The 19,766-nt window shown below is 47.8% G+C and overlaps 1 pseudogene; it reads left to right on the top strand.

The window, feature by feature from the left end:
- LOC138297067 (cold shock domain-containing protein E1 pseudogene) overlaps positions 1-18,977 on the top strand; it is a 28,392-nt pseudogene extending 9,415 nt beyond the window's left edge.
- The last annotated feature ends 789 nt before the right edge of the window (positions 18,978-19,766 follow it).

Raw genomic sequence — 19,766 nt, forward strand, 5'->3', positions numbered from 1 at the left:
TAAGTCACCTATATGTCTAACCCTCACTTGGTGAAGGTTAGGTGCCAAGTTACTTAGTGTGTGGGCACCCTGGCACTAGCCAAGGTGCCCCCACATTGTTCAGGGCAAATTCCCCGGACTTTGTGAGTGCGGGGATACCATTACACGTGTGCACTACATATAGGTCAATACCTATATGTAGCGTCACCATGGTAACTCCGAACATGGCCATGTAACATGTCTAAGATCATGGAATTGTCACCCCAATACCATTCTAGTATTGGGGGGACAATTCCATGCATCCCTGGGTCTCTAGCACAGAATCCGGGTACTGCCAAACTTGCTTTCCGGGGCCTCGACTGTAGCTGCTGCTGCTGCCAACCCCTCAGACAGGTTTCTGCCCCCTGGGGCCTGGGCAGCCTGGTCCCAGGAAGGCAGAACAAAGGATGCCCTCTGAGAGAGGGTGTTACACCCTCTCCCTTTGGAAATAGTGGTGAAGGGCAGGGGAGGAGTAGCCTCCCCTGCCCTCCCCAGCCTCTGGAAATGCTTTGATGGGCACAGATGGTGCCCATCTCTGCATAAGCCAGTCTACACCGGTTCAGGGATGTAGGAAAGTACCATCTTGCCTGGCATGTTACCCCCATATTTCACTGTATATATGTTGTTTTAGTTGTATGTGTCACTGGGACCCTGCCAGCCAGGGCCCCAGTGCTCATAAGTGTGCCCTGTATGTGTTCCCCGTGTGATGACTAACTGTCTCACTGAGGCTCTGCTAACCAGAACCTCAGTGGTTATGCTCTCTCTTTGCTTTCCAAATTGTCACTAACAGGCTAGTGACCAATTTCACCAATTCATATTGGCATACTGGAACACCCTTATAATTCCCTAGTATATGGTACTGAGGTACCCAGAGTATTGGGGTTCCAGGAGATCCCTATGGGCTGCAGCATTTCTTGTGCCACCCATAGGGAGCTCTGACAATTCTTACACAGGCCTGCCACTGCAGCCTGAGTGAAATAACGTCCACGTTATATCACAGCCATTTACCACTGCACTTAAGTAACTTATAAGTCACCTATATGTCTAACCTTTTCCTGGTAAAGGTTGGGTGCTAAGTTACTTAGTGTGTGGGCACCCTGGCACTAGCCAAGGTGCCCCCACATCGTTCAGGGCAAATTCCCCCGACTTTGTGAGTGCGGGGACACCATTACACGTGTTCACTATACATAGGTCACTACCTATGTATAGCGTCACAATGGTAACTCCGAACATGGCCATGTAACATGTCTAAGATCATGGCATTGTCACCCCAAAGCCATTCTGGCATTGGGGAGACAAATTCCATGATCCCCCGAGTCTCTAGCACAGACCCGGGTACTGCCAAACTACCTTTCCCGGGGTTTCACTGCAGCTGCTGCTGCTGCCAACCCCTCAGACAGGTTTCTGCCCTCCTGGGTTCCAGCCAGGCTTGGCCCAGGAAGACAGAACAAAGGACTTCCTCAGAGAGAGGGTGTTACACACTCTCCCTTTAGTAATAGGTGTCAGGGCTGGGGAGGGGTAGCCTCCCCCAGCCTCTGGAAATGCTTTGATGGGCACAGATGGTGCCCATCTCTGCATAAGCCAGTCTACACCGCTTCAGGGATCCCCCAGCCCTGCTCTGGCGCGAAACTGGACAAAGGAAAGGGGAGTGACCACTCCCCTGACCTGCACCTCCCCTGGGAGGTGCCCAGAGCTCCTCCAGTATGCTCCAGACCTCTGCCATCTTGGAAACAGAGGTGCTGCTGGCACACTGGACTGCTCTGAGTGGCCAGTGCCAGCAGGTGACGTCAGAGACTCCTTCTGATAGGCTCTTACCTGTGTTGCTAGCCTATCCTCTTTCCTAAGTAGCCAAACCTCCTTTTCTGGCTATTTAGGGTCTCTGCTTTGGGGAATTCTTTAGATAACGAATGCAAGAGCTCATCAGAATTTCTCTGCATCTCCCTCTTCACCTTCTGCCAAGGAATCGACCGCTGACTGCTCTGGACGCCTGCAAAACCGCAACAAAGTAGCAAAGACGACTACTGCAACCTTGTATCGCTGATCCGGCCGCCTTCTCAACTGTTTTCCTGGTGGTGCATGCTGTGGGGGTAGTCTGCCTCCTCTCTGCACTAGAAGCTCCGAAGAAATCTCCCGTGGGTCGACGGAATCTTCCCCCTGCCACCGCAGGCACCAAAAGACTGCATCACCGGTCCTCTGGGTCCACTCTCAGCACGACGAGCGTGGTCCCTGGAACTCAGCAACTCTGTCCAAGTGACTCCCACAGTCCAGTGACTCTTCAGTCCAAGTTTGGTGGAGGTAAGTCCTTGCTTCCCCACGCTAGACGGCATTGCTGGGTACCGTGTGATTTGCAGCTGCTCCGGCTCCTGTGCACTCTTCCAGGATTTCCTTTGTGCTCAGCCCAGCCTGGGTCCCCGACACTCTTACCTGCAGTGCACAACCTCCTGAGTTGTCCTCCGGCGTCGTGGGATCTCCTTTTGCGACTTCGGGTGAGCTCCGGTTCACTCTTCTTCGTAGTGCCTGTTCCGGCACTTCTGCTGGTGCTCCCTGCTTCTGAGAAGGCTCCTTGTCTTGCTGGGCGCCCCCTCTTTCTCCTCACGCAATTGGCAACATCCTGGTCCCTCCTGAGCCACAGCAGCATCCAAAAACCCTAACCGCGACCCTTGCAGCTAGCAAGGCTTGTTTGCGGTCTTTCTGCGTGGGAACACCTCTGCAAGCTTCTTCACGACGTGGGACATCCATCCTCCAAAGGGGAAGTTCCTAGTCCTCTTCGTTCTTGCAGAATCCACAGCTTCTACCATCCGGTGGCAGCTTCTTTGCATCCTCAGTTGGCATTTCCTGGGCATCTGCCCACTCTCGACTTTGTCGTGACTCTTGGGCTTGGTCCCCTTGTTCCACAGGTACTCTCGTCTGGAAATCCATCGTTGTTGCATTGCTGGTGTTGGTCTTCCTTGCAGAATTCCCCTATCACGACTTCTGTGCTCTCTGGGGAACTTAGGTGCACTTTACACCTACTTTTCAGGGTCTTGGGGTGGGCTATTTTTCTAACCCTCACTGTTTTCTTACAGTCCCAGCGACCCTCTACAAGCTCACATAGGTTTGGGGTCCATTCGTGGTTCGCATTCCACTTCTAGAGTATATGGTTTGTGTTGCCCCTATACCTATGTGCTCTCCTTGCAATCCATTGTGATTGTACATAGCTTGCATTGCTTTCTATTGCTATTACTGCATAATTTTGGTCTTGTGTACATATATCTTGTGTATATTTGCTATCCTCATACTGAGGGTACTCACTGAGATGCTTTTGGCATATTGTCATAAAAATAAAGTACCTTTATTTTTAGTATATCTGTGTATTGTGTTTTCTTATGATATTGTGCATATGACACCAGTGGTATAGTGGGAGCTTTGCATGTCTCCTAGTTCAGCCTAAGCTGCTCTGCTAGGCTACCCTTTTCTATCAGCCAAAGCTGCTAGACACCTCTTCTACACTAATAAGGGATAACTGGACCTGGTGCAGAGTGTAAGTACCCCTTGGTACTCACTACAAACCAGGCCAGCCTCCTACATTGGTTGTGCAGCGGTGGGATAAGTACTTGCAACTACTTACCACTTTGTCATTTTGTACTTTTCATAAGAGGAAAATATACAAAACAAGTACAGTGTATGTACACCTAACCTACTTTTGCTTTTCTTCTCTTAGTCTATTGCTAAGTGCTGAAAAGTACCTCTAAACTTTCAAAAAGTTTCTTAAAAGTTGATTTTTTTTTTCCTGTTTCCTTAAAAAGTTCTGAAACTTTTTCTTTCTTTTTCTGTCCCTTAAACCTTTTTCTATCATGTCTGGTACAGGTCCTACTCTTGATCTGGCCAGCACTGCTTATGACCACCTTAACTGGAAAAGTGTAAGGAGTCTCTGCATTCATAGAGGTTTAGGGGTAGGGAAGAATCCCTCTAGAGAATTGTTAGTTAACATGCTCATTGAAAATGATAAGGCCTTAGCTGGCACATCTGGTGACAAGTTAGCAGATGGTTCACACTCTGATTCTGGGGTAGCCCCAGTAAGAATGTTAGATGGTATTCTTTCCAACCTGCCCCTTAGCAGACCCCCTAGCATGGCTGGTACTAATGTGAGCTCTCATCACAGTAGGGATGTCATTCCTTTAGATCAGGTTGTTAGGGTGCCAACTGTTAGGGACAGGTCTCCCTCTGTTCATTCACACCATTCTCCTGTGTCAAAGCATGCCCAACCCACCCACCCTGATGACAGAATGTTAGAAAGGTAACTCAATAGATTGAGAGTGGAAGAGACCAGGCTGAAGCTTAAACAGCAACAGCTGGCTCTAGACAGGGAAACTTTAGACTTAGAAAAAGAAAGGCAGAGGTTGGGGTTTGGACCCCATGGTGGCAGCAGCAGTATTACAGATAGTAATCCTGTAAAAGAGCATGATTCTAGGAAAAAGAGCATGATTCTAGGAATCTGCACAAGATCGTTCCCCCTTACAAGGAGGGGGATGACATTAACAAGTGGTTTGCTGCACTTGAGAGGGCCTGTGTTGTACAGGGGCTCCCTCAAAGGCAGTGGGCTGCTATCCTATGGCTATCTTTCAGTGGAAAGGGTAGGGACAGACTCCTTACTGTGAAGGAAAGTGATGCCAATAATTTTACAGTTTTAAAGAATGCACTCCTGGATGGTTATGGCTTAACCACTGAACAATACAGGATTAAGTTCAGAGAAACCAAAAAGGAGTCTTCACAAGACTGGGTAGACTTTGTTGACCATTCAGTGAAGGCCTTGGAGGGGTGGTTACATGGCAGTAAAGTTTCTGACTATGAAAGCCTATATAAGTTGATCCTGAGAGAGCATATTCTTAATAACAGTGTGTCTGATTTGTTACACCAATATCTAGTGGACTCAGATCTGACCTCTCCCCAAGAATTGGGAAAGAAGGCAGACAAATGGGTCAGAACAAGAGTGAACAGAAAAGTTCATACAGGTTGTGACAAGGATGGCAAGAAGAAAGATGATGAGAAATCTCAGGATAAGCATAGGGATAAGGGTAAAACCAAAGATCCTTCTTCAAATCCTAAGCACTCTTCAGGGGATAGTGATAAAACAAATTCTTCCTCTTCTTCACAACCTACACACATTAAAAAGCCTTGGTGCTTTGTGTTTAAAAAAAGAGGCCATAGGCCAGGGGATAAGTCCTGTCCAGGTAAACCCCCTGAGCCTACCACCACTAATACATCAAGCTCTAGTGCCCCTAGCAGTAGTGGTACTAGTGGTGGGACTGCTGGCAACAGTCAAGCTAAGGGTGTAGTTGGACTCACTTTTGGTAATTTAGTTTGGGGTGGTCTTGTTAGGGAGACCACAGAGGCTGTGTTAGTCTCTGAAGGTGCCATTGATTTGGCCACCTTGGTTGCTTGTCCCCTTAATATGGATAAGTACAAGCAACTTCCCCTAATAAATGGTGTTGAGGTTCAGGCCTACAGGGGCACAGGTGCCAGTGTTACCTTGGTAATAGAGAAACTGGTCCACCCTGAACAACACCTACTTGGTCACCAGTAACAAGTGACTGATGCTCATAACAACACTCTTAGCCACCCCATGGCTGTTGTGAATCTCAACTGGGGGGGGGGGGGGAGGGGTTACTGGTCCAAAGAAAGTTGTGTTTGCTTCAGATTTACCTGTAGACTGTCGCCTAGGTAACGATTTAGAGACTTCAGCTTGGGCAGAAGTGGAGTTGGAGGCTCATGCAGCAATGCTGGGCATTCCTGGGCATATTTTTGCTTTGACCAGGGCTCAGGCCAGAAAGCAAAAAGGACAGGGTGACTTGGATCCTGGAACAATGGACCAAGTGCTCCCTAAAGCTAGGGTTAGTAAAGGTAAATCACTACCTAATATCCCTCCCTCTACAGATGATTCTACTTCTGAGGAAGAAGAATTTCCCCCCTGTGCAGAACCTTCACCAGAGGAGCTGGAAGCAGACACTGCTGAGCTTTTGGGTGGAGGGGGGCCTGCCAGGGAGGAGCTGAGTGTGGCACAGCAAACCTGTCCCACATTAGAGGGTCTCAGTCAGCAAGCTGTCAAACAGCAACATGGGGATGTCAGTGACTCTCACAGAGTTTACTGGGAGGACAACCTCTTGTATACAGAGGCAAGAGACCCAAAACCTGGAGCTGCCAGGAGATTGGTTATTCCCCTGCAATACAGAGAGTTCCTCCTAACTCTAGCCCACGACATTCCCTTGACAGGACATTTGGGGCAGATGAAAACATGGGACAAGCTTGTCCCCTTGTTTCATTGGCCTAGAATGTCAGAGGACACAAAGGAATTTTGTAAGTCCTGTGTCACCTGTCAAGCCAGTGGCAAAACAGGTGGCACCCCAAAGGCACCCCTTATTTCACTGCCTGTGGTTGGGGTTCCCTTTTAAAGGGTAGGGGTTGACATAGTTGGCCCCCTTGACCCTCCTACTGCTTCAGGCAATAGGTTTATTTTGATGGTAGTGGACCATGCCACCAGATATCCTGAAGCAATTCCTCTAAGGACCACTACAGCTCCTGCAGTGGCAAAGGCCCTCCTGGGAATCTTTTCCAGGGTGGGCTTCCCAAAAGAGGTGGTATCAGACAGGGGTAGCAACTTTATGTCTGCTTACTTAAAGGCCATGTGGAAGGAATGTGGTGTAACATACAAATTCACCACACCCTATCATCCACAAGCAAATGGACTGGTTGAGAGGTTTAACAAAACTCTCAAAGGAATGATAATGGGACTCCCTGAAAAACTCCAGAGGAGATGGGATGTCCTGTTACCTTGCCTCCTTTTTGCTTACAGGGAGGTACCCCAGAAAGGAGTGGGCTTCAGCCCCTTTGAACTCCTATTTGGGCACCCTGTAAGAGGCCCTCTAACACTTGTAAAGGAGGGTTGGGAACAACCTTTAAAAGCTCCTAAGCAAGACATAGTGGACTATGTACTTGGCCTAAGATCCAGAATGGCTGAGTATATGAAAAAGGCAAGTAAAAACCTTCAGGCCAGCCAAGAGCTCCAAGAGCAATGGCATGACCAGAAGGCTGTTCTGATTCAGTACCAACCAGGGCAGAAAGTGTGGGTCTTGGAGCCTGTGGCCCCAAGAGCACTCCAAGACAAATGGAGTGGTCCCTACATTATTGTTGAGAGAAAGGGAGAAGTCACCTACTTGGTTGACTTGGGCACTGCCAGGAGTCCCCTTAGGGTGCTCCATGTCAATCGCCTAAAACCCTACTATGACAGGGCTGATCTCACCCTGCTCATGGCAACAGATGAAGAACAGGAAGAAGAGAGTGACCCTCTCCCTGATCTCTTCTCTTCCACAGAACAAGATGCTCTAGTGGAAGGTGTAGTTTTGGCAGATTGTCTTACTACTGAGCAGAACGACCACTGCATAAATCTCCTGGGTCAGTTTTCTGAACACTTTTCTCCTGTGCCAGGCACCACTTTGTGGTGTGAGCACACTATAGATACTGGAGACAGCTTGCCTGTCAAAAGTAAAATCTATAGGCACCCTGACCATGTCAGGGACTGCATAAAACAAGAAGTTCAGAAAATGCTTGAACTGGGAGTGGTTGAGCACTCTGAAAGTCCATGGGCCTCTCCTGTGGTACTTGTACCAAAACCTCATTCCAAAGATGGGAAAAGGGAAATGAGATTTTGTGTAGATTACAGAGGTCTCAACCAGGTAACCAAAACTGATGCTCACCCTATACCCAGGGCAGATGAGCTAATAGATACACTGGCATCTGCCAAGTATCTAAGCACCTTTGATTTGACTGCAGGGTATTGGCAGATCAAGTTATCAGAGGATGCTAAAGCAAAAACTGCATTTTCGACTATTGGAGGGCACTACCAATTCACAGTAATGTCCTTTGGTTTGAAAAATGCACCTGCCACTTTTCAGAGGTTGGTGAATACAGTCCTACAAGGGTTGGAGGCTTTTAGTGCAGCATATCTAGATGATATAGCTGTCTTTAGCTCCACCTGGGATGATCACCTGGTCCACCTATGGAAAGTTTTGGAGGCCCTGCAAAAGGCAGGCCTCACCATCAAGGCTTCAAAGTGCCAGATAGGGCAGGGGAAAGTGGTTTATCTGGGACACCTTGTAGGTGGAGAACAGATTGCACCACTTCAGGGGAAAATCCGAACTATCATAGATTGGGTTCCCCCTACAACTCAGACCCAGGCGAGAGCCTTCTTAGGCCTCACTGGGTATTACAGGAGGTTCATAAAGAACTATGGCTCCATAGCAGCAACTCTTAATGACCTCACTTCAAAGAAAATGCCTAAAAAGGTATTGTGGACAGCTAACTGTCAGAAAGCTTTTGAGGAGCTGAAACAGGCCAGGTGCTCTGCACCTGTCCTAAAAAGCCCCTGTTACTCCAAAAAATTCATTTTCCAAACTGATGCATCTGAATTAGGGGTAGGGGCAGTCTTATCACAACTCAATTCTGAGGGCCAGGATCAACCTGTTGTTTTTATCAGCAGGAGGTTGACCCCTAGAGAAAAGCGTTGGTCTGCCATAGAGAGGGAGGCCTTTGCTGTGGTCCGGGCACTGAAGAAGTTGAGGCCATACCTGTTTGGCACTCACTTCATTGTTCAAACAGAACACAAACCTCTACTTTGGCTAAAACAAATGAAAGGTGAAAACCCTAAATTGTTGAGGTGGTCCATATCTCTACAGGGAATGGACTATACAGTGGAACATAGACCTGGGAGTATCCACTCCAATGCAGATGGACTCTCCAGATATTTCCACTTAGACAATGAAGACTCATCAGGTCATGGCTAGTCTTATTGTCCTTCGTTTGGGGGGGGGGGGGGTTGTATAGGAAAGTACCATCTTGCCTGGCATGTTACCCCCATATTTCACTGTATATATGTTGTTTTAGTTGTATGTGTCACTGGGACCCTGCCAGCCAGGGCCCCAGTGCTCATAAGTGTGCCCTGTATGTGTTCCCTGTGTGATGACTAACTGTCTCACTGAGGCTCTGCTAACCAGAACCTCAGTGGTTATGCTCTCTCTTTGCTTTCCAAATTGTCACTAACAGGCTAGTGACCAATTTCACCAGTTCACATTGGCATACTTGAACACCCTTATAATTCCCTAGTATATGGTACTGAGGTACCCAGGGTATTGGGGTTCCAGGAGATCCCTATGGGCTGCAGCATTTCTTGTGCCACCCATAGGGAGCTCTGACAATTCTTACACAGGCCTGCCACTGCAGCCTGAGTGAAATAAAGTCCACGTTATTTCACAGCCATTTACCACTGCACTTAAGTAACTTATAAGTCACCTATATGTCTAACCTTTACCTGGTAAAGGTTGGGTGCTAAGTTACTTAGTGTGTGGGCACCCTGGCACTAGCCAAGGTGCCCCCACATCGTTCAGGGCAAATTCCCCAGACTTTGTGAGTGCGGGGACACCATTACACGCGTGCACTATACATAGGTCACTACCTATGTATAGCGTCACAATGGTAACTCCGAACATGGCCATGTAACATGTCTAAGATCATGGAATTGTCACCCCAATGCCATTCTGGCATTGGGGAGACAAATTCCATGATCCCCCGAGTCTCTAGCACAGCTGCTGCTGCCAACCCTTCAGACAGGTTTCTGCCCTCCTGGGGTCCAGCCAGGCTTGGCCCAGGAAGGCAGAACAAAGGACTTCCTCAGAGAGAGGGTGTTACACCCTCTCCCTTTGGAAATAGGTGTCTGGGCTGGGGAGGAGTAGCCTCCCCCAGCCTCTGGAAATGCTTTGATGGGCACAGATGGTGCCCATTTCTGCATAAGCCAGTCTACACCGGTTCGGGGATCCCCCAGCCCTGCTCTGGCACGAAACTGGACAAAGGAAAGGGGAGTGACCACTCCCCTGACCTGCACCTCCCCTGGGAGGTGCCCAGAGCTCCTCCAGTATACTCCAGACCTCTGCCATCTTGGAAACAGAGGTGATGCTGGCACACTGGACTGCTCTGAGTGGCCAGTGCCAGCAGGTGACGTCAGAGACTCCTTCTGATAGGCTCTTACCCGTGTTGCTAGCCTATCCTCCTTCCTAAGTAGCCAAACCTCCTTTTCTGGCTATTTAGGGTCTCTGCTTTGGGGAATTCTTTAGATAACGAATGCAAGAGCTCATCAGAGTTACTCTGCATCTCTCTCTTCACCTTCTGCCAAGGAATCGACAGCTGACTGCTCTGGACGCCTGCAAAACCGCAACAAAGTAGCAAAGACGACTACTGCAACCTTGTATCGCTGATCCGGCCACCTTCTCGACTGTTTTCCTGGTGGTGCATGCTGTGGGGGCAGTCTGCCTCCTCTCTGCACTAGAAGCTCCGAAGAAATCTCCTGTGGGTCGACGGAATCTTCCCCCTGCAACCGCAGGCATCAAAAGACTGCATCACCGGTCCTCTGGGTCCCCTTTCAGCACGACAAGCGTGGTCCCTGGAACTCAGCAACTCTGTCCAAGTGACTCCCACAGTCCAGTGACTCTTCAGTCCAAGTTTGGTGGAGGTAAGTCCTTGCCTCCCCACGCTAGACTGCATTGCTGGGTACCGTGTGATTTGCAGCTGCTCCGGCTCCTGTGCACTCTTCCAGGATTTCCTTTGTGCACAGCCAAGCCTGGGTCCCCGACGCTCTAACCAGCAGTGCACAACCTCCTGAGTTGTCCTCCGGCGTTGTGGGATCTCCTTTTGTGACTTTGGGTGAGCTCCAGTTCACTCTTGTTCGTAATGCCTGTTCCGGCACTTCTGCGGGTGCTGCCTGCTTCTGAGAGGGCTCCTTGTCTTGCTGGGCGCCCCCTATGTCTCCTCACACAATTGGCGACATCCTGGTCCCTCCTGGGCCACAGCAGCATCCAAAAACCCTAACCGCGACCCGTGCAGCTAGCAAGGCTTGTTTGCGGTCTTTCTGCGTGGGAACACCTCTGCAAGCTTCTTCACAACGTGGGACATCCACCGTCCAAAGGGGAAGTTCCTAGTCCTCTTCGTTCTTGCAGAATCCACAGCTTCTACCATCCGGTGGCAGCTTCTTTGCATCCTCAGTTGGCATTGCCTGTGCATCTGCCCACTCTTGACTTTGTCGTGACTCTTGGACTTGGTCCCCTTGTTCCACAGGTACTCTCGTCCAGAAATCCATCGTTGTTGCATTGCTGGTGTTGGTCTTCCTTGCAGAATTCCCCTATCACGACTTCTGTGCTCTCTGGGGAACTTAGGCGCACTTTACACCTACTTTTCAGGGTCTTGGGGTGGGCTATTTTTCTAACCCTCACTGTTTTCTTACAGTCCCAGCGACCCTCTACAAGCTCACATAGGTTTGGGGTCCATTCGTGGTTTGCATTCCACTTCTAGAGTATATGGTTTGTGTTGCCCCTATACCTATGTGCTCTCATTGCAATCCATTGTGACTGTACATTGCTTGCATTGCTTTCTATTGCTATTACTGCATAATTTTGGTCTTGTGTACATATATCTTGTGTATATTTGCTATCCTCATACTGAGAGTACTCACTGAGATACTTTTGGCATATTGTCATACAAATAAAGTACCTTTATTTTTAGTATATCTGTGTATTGTGTTTTCTTATGATATTGTGCATATGACACCAGTGGTATAGTGGGAGCTTTGCATGTCTCCTAGTTCACCCTAAGCTTCTCTGCTAAGCTACCCTTTTCTATCAGCCAAAGCTGCTAGACACCTCTTCTACACTAATAAGGGATAACTGGACCTGGTGCAGAGTGTAAGTACCCCTTGGTACTCACTACAAACCTGGCCAGCCTCCTACAAGGGATCCCCCAGCCCTGCTCTGGCGCGAAACTGGACAAAGGAAAGGGGAGTGACCACTCCCCTGACCAGCACCTCCCAGGGGAGATGCCCAGAGCTCCTCCAGTGTGTCCCAAACCTCTGCCATCTTGGATGCAGAGGTGTTGGGGCACAATGGACAGCTCTGAGTGGCCAGTGCCAGCAGGTGACGTCAGAGACCCCTCCTGATAGATGCTTACCTTTCTCGATAGCCAATCCTCCTTTCTGGGCTATTTAGGGTCTCTCCTCTGGGCTATTCCTCAGATAACAAATGCAAGAGCTCACCAGAGTTCCTCTGCACTTCCCTCTTCGACTTCTGCCAAGGATCGACTGCTGACTGCTCTAGGACGCCTGCAAAACCGCAACAAAGTAGCAAGACGACTACCAGCAATATTGTAGCGCCTCATCCTGCCGGCTTTCTCAACTGTTTCCTGGTGGTGCATGCTCTGAGGGCTGTCTGCCTTCACCCTGCACTGGAAGCCAAGAAGAAATCTCCTGTGGGTCGGCGGAATCTTCCCCCTGCTAACGCAGGCACCAAACTTCTGCATCACTGGTCCTCTGGGTCCCCTCTCATCCTGACAAGAGTGGTCCCTGGAACACAGGAGCTGGGTCCAAGTGTCTCCCACAGTCCAGTGGCTCTTCTATCCAAATTTGGTGGAGGTAAGTCCTTGCCTCCCCATGCCAGACAGTAATCCTTTGTACTGCGTGAACTGTAGCTGCTCGGGCATCTGTGCACTTTTACAAGACTTCTTTGTGCACACCCTAGCCTGGGTCCCCAGCACTCTGTCCTGCATTGCCCAACTCGCTGAGTTGGACTCCAATGTCGTGGGACCCTCCTTTAAGACTCTGAGTCGACCGCTGTCCTCAGGTCTTCCAAGTGCCTGTTCTGGTACTTCTGCGGGTGCTGCCTGCTTCTGCGGGGGCTCTCTGAGTTGCTGAGCACCCCCTCTGTTTCCTCCTCCAAGGGGCAACATCCTGGTCCTTCCTGGGCCCCAGCAGTACCCAAAATCCTCAACCGTGAGTCTTGCAGCTAGCAAGGCTTGTTTGCGGTATTTCTGTGTGGAAACACTCCTGCATCCTCCAGCATGCCGTGGGACATCTTCTGACCAAAGGAGAAGTTTCTGGCACCTTCCGTTGCAGAATCTTCGGCTTCTTCCACCCGGAGGCAGCCCTTTTGCACCTTCATCCGGGGTTAACTGGGCTCCTGCCCCCCCCCGGACACTTGCGTGACTCTTGGATTTGGTCCCCTTCCTTTACAGGTCCTCAGGTCCAGGAATCCGTCTTCAGTGTTTTGCTGGCAGTTGTGTTTCTTGCAGAATCCCCTATTTCGACTATACTGTCTTTCTGGGGTAGTAGGGTAACTTTACTCCTACTTTTCAGGGTCTTGGGGTGGGGTATCTTGGACACCCTTACTGTTTTCTCACAGTCCCAGCGACCCTCTACAACCTACCATAGGCCTGGGGTCCATTTGTGATTCGCATTCCACTTTTGGAGTATATAGTTTGTGTTGCCCCTAGGCCTATTTCTATCTATTGCATCCTATTGTGATTCTACATTGTTTGCATTATTTGTCTTACTGTTACTTACCTGATTTGGGTTTGTGTACATATAATTTGTGTATATTACTTACCTACTAAATGAGGGTTGCCTCTGAGATACTTTTGGCATATTGTCACTAAAATAAAGTACCTTTAGTAACTCTGAGTATTGTGTTTTCTTGTGATATAGTGCTATATGACATAAGTGGTATAGTAGGATCTTTGCATGTCTCCTAGTTCAGCCTAAGCTGCTCAGCTATAGCTACCTCTATCAGCCTAAGCTGCTAGAACACCTCTTTTCTACTAATAAGGGATAACTGGACCTGGCACAAGGTGTAAGTACAACAAGGTACCCACTATAAGCCAGGCCAGCCTCCTACAGGGGTAACTTCAAAAGAATTCTCTGAAGTGCACAAGGTTCCCTTTCAAACCAGCCCTGGCTCCAGACTACCAGTAGGGGTAATCAGCCCTTTTTGTGAGGACAGGACACAGTCTTTTCAAATGTAAGTGTGAAGTGCCTCTCCCTATCCCTGTCCAGGACGACTATCAGTATGCAGATGTTTCTCCTGTCACACCAAGCCCTTCTTGTTTGTGGCTCCCTGGAGAGAATGCACAATTGTAGTTGTCACCTAAACCCACACTAGTTAGAGGCAGGCTAAGGCACAGAATGAATAAAGTAAAAAAAAATGTCATCTTTCTAAAAGTTGCATTTTCAGACTGAGACCTGCAGTTTAAAAACCAACTATACCAAAAGATTTATTTTTAAATTGTGAGCCCAAATCCACCAAATTCCATTTTTTTTTTTTCTTCCCAATTGGAAATTACACTTAGGACATGTTCAAAGGTAACCCAAACACCCTATGGGAGAGATAGTACTTGCAATAGTGAAAAAGAAATGTAAGGGTTTTTCACTACCAGGAGATGTCAAACCTAAAGGTACGTGTCCATCTTTTACATACACTGCACCCTGCCCTTGGAGCTAACCAGTACCTACTTTAGGGGTGACTTACATGTAATAAAAAGGAAGGGTTGAGTGTGGAAAGTGGGTACACTTACCAGGTCAAAATGGCAGTTTAAACTGCAGACACAGTCTCTGCAATGGCAGGCCTGAGGCATGTTTGAAAGGCTACCATAGTGGGTGGCACAAACAGCGCTGCAAGCCCACTGGTAGCATTTGACCTACAGGCCCTGGGCACCCATGGTGCACTTTACTAGGGACATACTAGTAAATCAAATATGCCAATCATGGAGAAGCCAATGTTAACATGTTTTAGACACAGGGCACGTACTTTAGCACTGGTCAGCAGTGAAAATGTGCACAGAGTCCTAAAACCAACAAAAAACGGGGTCAGAAAAATAGGAGAAAGGCAAAATGTCTGCGGATGACCCTTCAGAAAAGCACCAATCCCAACAGTTGTATTACTCTTTGTTTTATTAGTGTTGCACTCCTCTAGTGCAGTTAGAATCATATTCTTTACTAGGTTGATAGGTCATTTTCTCTCGCTAATTTTTACCACTAGCAACTGCCATCCTTTAAAATGTGTGCTGTACAAAATAATCTGCAAATACTACTGAGGTGCAATATTTAGAACTCTCCACGAGATATGCTTTGATCCAAACCTTCTCCACAACATTGGACACAATGGATACCCCAATGGAACATCAGCAGCTCTGCCTGAAACAGAGATCATTGGAAAAAATCCCAGCATCATATGGGTTCACAGTACAATGGTAACCTTCAAGAGCTCAAAGTAGGAGATGATGTTGAGTTTGAATCATCAACAGATAGGCACACTGTAAAACCCATTGCTGGTAAATTGGTTAACATAAAAACAGAATTATTACTGGAGGAACAAATAACTGGACATGTTGTTTCCGCTGTTCCTCACAACTTAGAGAATAAATCTCCAGCTGCCCCGGGTCAAAGTCCATCAGGTAGTTTATGCTGCAAACGTAATGAGGAAGTATTTCATCTACCCTACACTCCTGATGATGTAGATGGAAACTCTCAGCTGGAATCCCCAAACCTTTTGCCTTTGTCCTCCTATTTTTTCGGATCTGTTTTGCTGATTTATTGTGTCTGCCCACTTTACCACTGCAGATCAATGCCAAAATGCAAGTGTTCTCTGTGTAAATTATATTGGTGATTGGTTCATCCATGATTGGCATATTTGATTTACTGGTAAGTCCCTAGTAAAGTGCACTATGTGTGCCCAAGGCCTGTGAATCAAATGCTACCAGTGGGCCTGCATCACTGATTGTGCCACCCACAGGAGTAGCCCTGTAAACATGTCTCAGACTGGCCACTGCAGTGTCTGTGTGTGTAGGTTTGCACTGCCAATTTGATCTGGCAAGTATACCCACTTGCAAGGCCCAAACCTTCCCTTTTACTACATATAGACCTAAGGTAGGCCCTAGGTAGACCCACGGGCAGGGTGCAGTGTATTTAAAAGGTAGGACATGTACTGGTGTATTTTACATGTCCTGAGAGTAAAATACTGTCAATTTTGATTTTCACTATTGCAAGGCCAATCTCTCCCATAGATTAACATGGGGACTGTTTTTAAGTGTCCTTTAAGCGCAGCTCCCCATTGGAGCAGATAGAGATATGGAGTTCCGGGTCTCTGAACTCACAATTTAAAAATACATCTTTTAGTGAAGTTGGTTTTTAGATTGTCAGTTTGAAAATGTCACTTTTAGAAAGTGGGCATTTTCTTGCTTAACAATTCTGTGCCTCTGCCTGTGGAATCAACATCTGGGTCAGACTGACAGTTGGTCTATTTGTGAACTGTGACACAAAGGGACCTGAGGTGTGTCCTGAATAGCCTGATGAGTCTTCCTGGGCTAGAGTGAGGAGGGAGGACCTGACGCATGCACCTGAAAGGGCTGTGCCTGTCCTTACACAATGCAGTCTCCAACCTCATGGAGTGTGTCGTAGGCCAGGCCTGGGAAAGGCAGGATATTGTGAACAACAGAGACTTTTCTTTGAAGTTTGCTTACTTCAAAGGCAGAAATGAGTATAAGTAGTGGAGCCAAAGACTTTTAGAACACTTCTGGATCAAGTGGAATCTCTCCGAAGGAGAGAAGCTGAAGAGCTGGAGGAGGAGTACTGCCCTTTTGCTGTGTGTGCTTTGCTGGGTTGGCCTGCAGTTGCTACTTTTGTCTAAAGAGGTCAAAGACTGGACTTTGCTTTGTATCCTGCTTGTGAAGTTTCTCCAAGGGCTTGAAGTAGAGCTTGCCTCCTGTTGGAAGTCTCAGGGATGTCAAAGACTTCAGGTTCATCTACCTACAGCACTGGGAATTGTGAGTTTTGTGCTGCTCAGAAGAAAAACACCACAGAGCCATTAACGACACCGCTGCCTGCACTGTGACCTGACGATGCATGGAGCAGTGCCCCACTTCGCACTGAAACCATGGTCCCACCGACGCGCCACCGATCACCGTCACTGAGCCACTGATTGCACCATAACCCGTGGGCCCCGCACTCCGCATCGCCTTCCTCACACCGCAGCCTTGGTATCCCGATGACGCTGCTCTGCACTGACACCAACGCGGCGGCCTGTATCGTGGCCTGAGGGCACTGCTCGTGAAGCACACAAAGCACCGTCCCGTTCCGCACTGCAGCCCGGTCTGTCGACGCCAGCCCCATTGACTCCAGCAATGACGACACCACTGCCTGCACCGTGACCTGGAGACACTGCACGTGGTACTACCCCTTCCCACTTCACACTGCAGCCCTGATCTCACCGATATCGTAGGATGCCAACACCGAGCTGCTGCCTGCTTGTGATGTGTTAGCACAGCACGTCGTATCGTCCCACTTTGCACTGCAGCCCCGACACCATCAACACCAGTGCTGCTGACTTCGTCATCAGCCCGGAGTACAATCTTCAACGCGTGTGACTTCAATAGCCCGACGACCTCTGGAGCCCATGCCTGCTGATGCTAGCGATGCTGCACTCTGGATCTCATTGCGAGGAGCACATCGCCCTACATTTCTAAGGTACTGTTTGCGGGTCTTTTTGACACCGCAGCTGGCCCGTGACCCCGTGGTCGGCCTGAACTGTTGGATTTGTTGTTCATGATGCTGTGATAGCCCCAGACTGAGCTATTGACTTCAAGGAACTGTATTTTTAAGTTAATTCTTGCAAAATTCATATCTTTAATACTGTATGTTGGATTTTTCTCATTTTGGTCTTGTTTTACACCAATAAATATTGTCTATTTTTCTAACAATGGTGTGGTGTCCTTTTGTAGCGTTTTCACTATATTACTGTGTGTTATGTGCAAATGATTTACACATTGCTTCTCAGGTACGCCTGGCTGCTCGTGCCAAGCTACAAGGGGGTGAAGAGGAGTTATCTGAGCTGGGTATCCCCCTTACCTTGACTAAAGTGAGGGTCCCTACTTGCACAGAGTGTAAACTGACTCCCAACTAGAGACACCTTTTCTAACAGTACAAATAAACATACTGGTGCTGTAAGTTCATGTAACATTATGGAGTTGAAAAAAACAAACAAATGCACTGCCAGGGAGTTGTTTGTGCTGTGAAGAAAGCTTTTGGATTCATTGAAAAAGGTGAAAATTAAAGGAAAGATTCTTTCACTACAGTGAATTTAAAGGTGATCTAGACGTCTCGCAGCCTGGTGATGATGTGGAGTTTACAATCAAGGATAGAAATGGTAAAGTGGTTCCTACCTCAGATGACAGTTATGTTTGAAGACATCAGCATTATTTTGAGGGCACGATAAATAAAGTTATCCCAAAAATACCTAACAAAATCAGAATGATTGATTACTGAGGCATCTCAAAGTTTACTTTGTTATTCTAAAGAACTTCCATTTGATGATAATGATGCAAAGTCAAAGATCACACTTCTGGAAGGAGACCATGTCAGGTTTAACATTTGCACAGATTCATGCAACAAATTAGAACGTGCTACCAACAACAAAGTCTGTCAGATAATTTTCACCGCACTGATGAGTCTAGAGAAATGGATATGCTCTCTACACAGAGAAATTATGTTATAAGAATTTAAAAAATCTTACCATGGGCACAGTCTCATGTTAAACCCAGTCGGATCATTGTTTTGTTGGCACCATAGAAGAGGAAGCAACTATGTCCAGCCCAAAAGCCAGTATCCAAACAAAGGCAAAAAAAGGATGATGAAGAGGGGTAATCTCATGAGGATCGTGAAGTTGAATTTAGTGTCCCGTATTATACAAGGGACTTGGATGGACCTGCTCCTCAGATTGGTGACAAGGTGGAGTGCAGTATTTGGCATGCAGGGTACAGTTTCACTCAAAGTAATGGGATGCATTTCCAGTGCTAAGAGGTACTTGGATGACGTGGCCACTCTTAAAGATTATTTTGGATTAATTGAAGCTGCCAACCATGACAAGAAAATCTTTTTTCATTACAGTGAATTCTGTGTAGATACTGATAGCCTAAATGTAGGAGATGTGGTATAGTACAGTTTGTCTAAAGGAAAAGGGAATAAAGTCAGCGCTGAAAGGGCTAACAAAATAAATGCAGTGATCAACTCAGATAATGAGATTGATGACCCAGTTGATTGGGGTAAAGTTATAATACCTGTCTGAAATGCGTATCCCACTCTGTCCATCATCCTTTTGTGTTGCTAAAGTCACTCTAAGTGCCCAGGGTATGCCCAGATGTGGGTCCCTTTCACACTGTGCCACTGGATTCAAGCTAGCTTGGCTGATGAGGGGTGATACCCCAAAACCGGTCCCATGATGCTTGTTTCCAGTCCAGGGAGGACCTAGCCTGGCAGTTCAGACTAGACTGTTCCCATGGGGAAGAGGGTCAAGATTGTTTGGGTCCAAACTGGGGTGGCATGGTGAGCAAAAGAATGATGGATTCAACTCAGATCTGTGACTGGGGGTGAGTGTTTGAAAAGTCTCAGCACTCCGTCCATCATCCTTTTGTGTTGCTAAATTCGCTCTAAGTGACCAGGGTATGCCCAGATGTGGGTCCCTTGCTCACTGTGCCACTGAATTCAAGCTAGCTTGGCTGATGAAGGGTGATCCCCCAAAGCTGGTCCCAGGATTCTTGTTTCCGGTCCGGGGAGGACCTGGCCTGGCAGTTAGGGACAGACTGTTCCCATGGGGAACACAGTCAAGACTGATTTGCATCTGACTGGGTCCAAACTGGGATGGCATGGTGAACAAAAAAACAATGGGTTAAACCCAGATCTGTGAGTAGGGGTGAGTGTTTGAAAAGTTGCAGCACTCCGTCCATCATCCTTTTGTGTTGATCCAGTTTTAGCTAGCCAGGTGTTCACCACTACCTAATTGTACTCATCAGCACTCGCTTGGCATGATTATTTAAGAAACCATGCAGACTTATCTATCCTGGCACTATGATAGTGG

Source organism: Pleurodeles waltl, chromosome 5 (assembly GCF_031143425.1).
Source record: "Pleurodeles waltl isolate 20211129_DDA chromosome 5, aPleWal1.hap1.20221129, whole genome shotgun sequence".
Classification (NCBI taxonomy): Eukaryota; Metazoa; Chordata; class Amphibia; order Caudata; family Salamandridae; genus Pleurodeles; species Pleurodeles waltl.